Genomic DNA, 4620 nt, shown 5'->3' with positions numbered 1-4620 from the left:
ATTGCTAGCCAGAACTGAAGGCAAGGTGGCAACCACAGAGTTGGTTCTGGGGTGACAGCTACAGGCTCTGGCTGTTTCCTGCTGTTTCTGCTGTGAGACTGACAAAGTTGAGGAAAGAAAAATCAAACAATTATAAGATTGAAAGCAAAGAGGTCTTAATCTAAAAACAATGTGGGGGAAATGCTACAATAAACATCTATTTCTTTAACATACAGACATAAAAATGCATAGCTCTCTAAGACTTCAACTCAGATAACTTCAGTATAGTGTGTTCCTTAGTGTGTATACTCACCTCCAAAGGACAACTGGGAAAAGAGTATAAGTAGCCTGGATCATTTTCTGTGAATTGACGCTGTGGACTCTGAAATAATTAGGTGGTATACACAACACAAAGTGGACATTGTTTGCTCAGAAAGGCCCAAATGGAACAAATATATTTTCCAGGTCAGTTCAAGCAGATGTAGGAATAAGCTTATTTAGAAAACACTCTGGCTTCTCACCATGACCACTCAGCTGATTGAGATGGGTTTGGCAAGACCCAGCCACGTGTTATGGAAACAGGGGACTGAGAGAACCGTGGTGAGGCCTTCAGAGATTTTGTTGGTCTTGGCTAAATTTACTCCTTCACCTCAACTATTTTTGATGGGAACAAGAATCAAGACTAACTTGAAGGCATGGTCTGCTGGGGAAAATAGCTGGAACACTGTGGAAATATTTTCCAGGGTCAAAATGTTGTTGGGGCCATGCTGGCTCCACTAGTAAGCCCCAAGGAGTATCACTGAGTCCTGCTGGGCTGGTGTGTTTGCTCTTTCATCTCACAACAGCAGAAGCTGTAAGACCCACGTTGCCAGGAAACACATGTGCTTTGTTTCACAAGCTCAGGGCTGAAAGTATATTGGATCCCTTTCACCTCTGAATACTCAAAATAAATGTCATAAAATGTGGGCATCATGGTGTGTGTGTGTGTGTGTGTGTGTGTGTGTGTGTGTGTGTTGGGGGGGGCTTGTACAGACACTCAGGTCCATTTTAAAGAGTACCAGGGATTTTACAGGCATGTTGAGATATTAAAAACATACTGGCCTAAAAAAAAATCTTTTAGTTTTTGAAATTACAATATATTTAAAACATTTCTCCTACCCTTCCCTCCCTCCAAGCCCTCCCATATACCCCCTCCTTTAGCTTTAGAATTCATGGCCTTTTTTTTTTTATCAGTGGTTGCTACATGCACACACATACACACAAGTAAATATGCATGCACATATACATTCTTAAATACAGCATGCTTAGTCAGTATAGTGTTACTTGTATTATGTTTTCAGTGTTGACCACATAGTATTGGATAATCAACTGGTGTGCTCTTCCCTGGAGAAGACTATTTCTCAGTATTCCTTGGTTGCCTGTAGTTGTATAGAGTTGAAGCCTTGGGAGCTTCCTCCAGGCCACTGTAGCTGCATACTTAGGCAGTCATGTTGGAGAGAAATTATAGGTGTAGCTTCTGACATTACTAGGAGGCACATTCTCACAGCATTCTCTCAACACCTGACTCTTATCAATCTCTCCACCCCTCCTTCTGCAAAGTCCCCAAAAGCCTTACTTTCAGGAATTGTTTTGTACATGTACTCCTTGGGATTGTGTTCCCACAATTAGGCATTTTACTTAGCTGTGGTTTTTATGTAGTGGTTTCTGTTGACTGCAAAAAAGAAGTTCCTTGGATGAGGGTGAGGACTACACTTACATATGTGAGTATATGAACAAATATTTATAATGTAGTTAGGAATTATGTTGTTTTAGTACAGTGGTGGTTGTAATTTATCCTCTAAGACCACAACTTAACTAGCCTTGGGTAGTTGGCTACGTTTCTAGAACCAGGCATGCTTTCTATATTGTTGAGCAGGTAAGTTCAATTAGAGAGCTTTTGGTTACTATCAAGGTACGTGTGCCGCTTTTGTACTCTTAGTGATTATAGGCTGGCCTTCTCTCTCTCTCGGTTCATAGGCATCCCAACTGGGCATATTAGATTTTATACTTGACTGCACATCAGAATCATTTGTGAGACTTTTAAAAAATAAAAGCAAGCCGGGAGAGATGGCACATACCTGATCTCCCAGCACTCACTTGGGAAGTCAAACTAGGAGAATCAAGAGATCACATACTTGTAAATGGAGCTCTTAATTGGTCTAAGTAGTAAAAACCTGGAGTCATATATAGAGGAAAATGCTGAGCAATCAGAGAGAAGGAGCAAGCCGCCACCACACCTTATCTCCTTAGTGCTTCAGCAGTCAAGAGAGCAATTTCAATTTCTCCCAGCTTATGTCCTGTTTCCGCCCAGCTACTTCACTTCCTTTCTGTCTGTACAGACCTCCAGATCTCTATGGTTAGCTAGTGGCAAGCTCCATTCTCTGACCTTCAGACAGCCCTTATTTGTGCAAGCAAGATATCATCACAATCACATCCAAACTGGATTAAACAGCAGTCTTGTCTTAAAAAATAAAACAATAACCTCAACATCCCAAATCTACAGATGCTTGTCTCAAGGGGGAAAATGAGGTTGATAGGTTGTCCCTAAGTATCTGGCATCTTAAGGATGTCATGGCAACAGGTACATACTGCCCTTTTCAGGAAGCAAGAGTCCTATCAGTACTTCCCTGTCACTCATCTTATTTTAATTATTTTCGGTTTTTAGAGACAGGGTTTCTCTGTATAAGCCTTGGCTGTCCTGGAACTCACTCTGTAGACCAGGCTGGCCTTCTGCTTGCCTCTCTGTGCTGGGATTAAAGGTGTACACCACCATCTACATCAATCATTTTATTAACCTTTATGTATATCATTGAACTTTTCCCTTCTGTACCACTCCTCCATTTTCCAATCTCCCAATACCATCACTGCCACCATTTACTGTCAACTTCTGATTTTTCTACTTTTAAAATTTCCTCTGCAAAATAAATTCAGATCATCAAGTAAGTGGGGAGGGAGGGGAAGGAAAGGAGGGAGAGAGAGATAGAGAGAGAGACAGAGAAAGTGAGAGAGAGAGATTGCATATCCTGCCTCTCCTTGGAGTGCTAGGATTATAAGTGTGCACCATCACTCTGAATTACATTGAAGATAGTTTTGTTATACATGCCACACAGATTTCTTCTCATGCATTCAAGGAGTCCAAAACATTCCCCTGCTTGCTGAGATGCCACATTGCCTGGAAATAGCTCAAGAACTATCTAGGAGCAATTTGTTAAACATATTTCCTGCAGTATTACAAGGAACGATACTCTTCCACAGTTTCTCTTCTGATTTTTGTTTCCATTTCTTAATATATAACATATACAGTTTCTTATTTTTTATTGATGTCTATTGTTTTGTTTTCATTTATGCAGTATTTTTCCTTGTGGCATGTCACAACCTCTGAAAAGTCACATTAAGTTGAATAACTTAACAAAGCAAATGTTTACATAATTAACACACAGGCAACAAAATACAAAGCCTTCAGGGTTCAAGGATATACCCTATCTACTTCAAATTTACACAATCCTCCCCCCCCCCAGATTATATAATCCAACTTTTAAAATACAGATTTTAGAATTTTATTACCTTTTTTTTCCAGGATTTTTATTCTGCTGTGGTTTGAATGTAAACTACCACCATAGACTTGTGTGATGGGCAGTTTGCTCCTCAGTAGTCTGTTTTGGCACATTGTTGAACCCCTAGGAGGTGGAGTCTTGCTGGAGGAAGAGGACCACTAGGGTCAGGCTTTGAAGTTTTATGCTCTGGCCTCACTTGCTTCCTGACTACAGAGGCAATGGAAAGGATTCACACTCCTGCTACCAGGCTTTTCCTACCAAGACATACTATATATCCAAAATAAGCCCTATTTCCCTTAAGCGTTTTTCTGTTGTTGCTTTCGTTTTGCTATGTCAAGTATTTGGTCACAGGAACAAGGCAAGATACTACTATACCTTCCCACATACCATTGATTTATGTAGATCTGAATTTTATAACATCTTTTTCATGTTTTACTTTCTCTACTTGTCAGACATGCTATATGTAGCTATAACCTGTACATTTTCACTACTCTGGACATAGCATTTGGGGATTTTATAAAACTAGACTGTTTTAGAACCAGCCATTAGGCTTTGATTTCCATGATAGCACACCAATGCTGTGCTTAAGAAGATGGGATACCGAGCAAAGAGGGTGTGCATGCTACATTTACTGGGTCCAATGTGTTGCTCCACTCACCGAATCTTTTGTGAGTTTGATCTGACAGTCACAGAGAAAACTTACATCCTCTGTGATGATTGTAGGCTTCCATCAGTGTGTCAACTGGTGCTGTAAAGGCCACTCAAATCAAACTGTAGTTTTCCTACAGATGGAAACTTCCACCAAGTGGTATGGTAGGCTCTAGCAGTGCCAGGCTCTCCTTTTATAACCCTGCAGTGCTGTCTTTAACATGCACAATCCTGTCATCTCTAAGCCATACCATCTATGAATGCTGGCCATTTTGTTTTCTAGCCTTCTGTTCTGGTTTAGACCTCCAGCACAATGCTGATATGACTTAGGGGCAACAGGAGAACTCACTGTACTCTGGAGATTAAAGTGGAAGCATGTGACACATCACTACTAATCATG

This window comes from Phodopus roborovskii, unplaced genomic scaffold, assembly GCF_943737965.1.
Source record: "Phodopus roborovskii unplaced genomic scaffold, PHOROB, whole genome shotgun sequence".
NCBI classification, from domain to species: domain Eukaryota; kingdom Metazoa; phylum Chordata; class Mammalia; order Rodentia; family Cricetidae; genus Phodopus; species Phodopus roborovskii.
Note: the sequence above shows the minus strand (reverse complement) of the source record.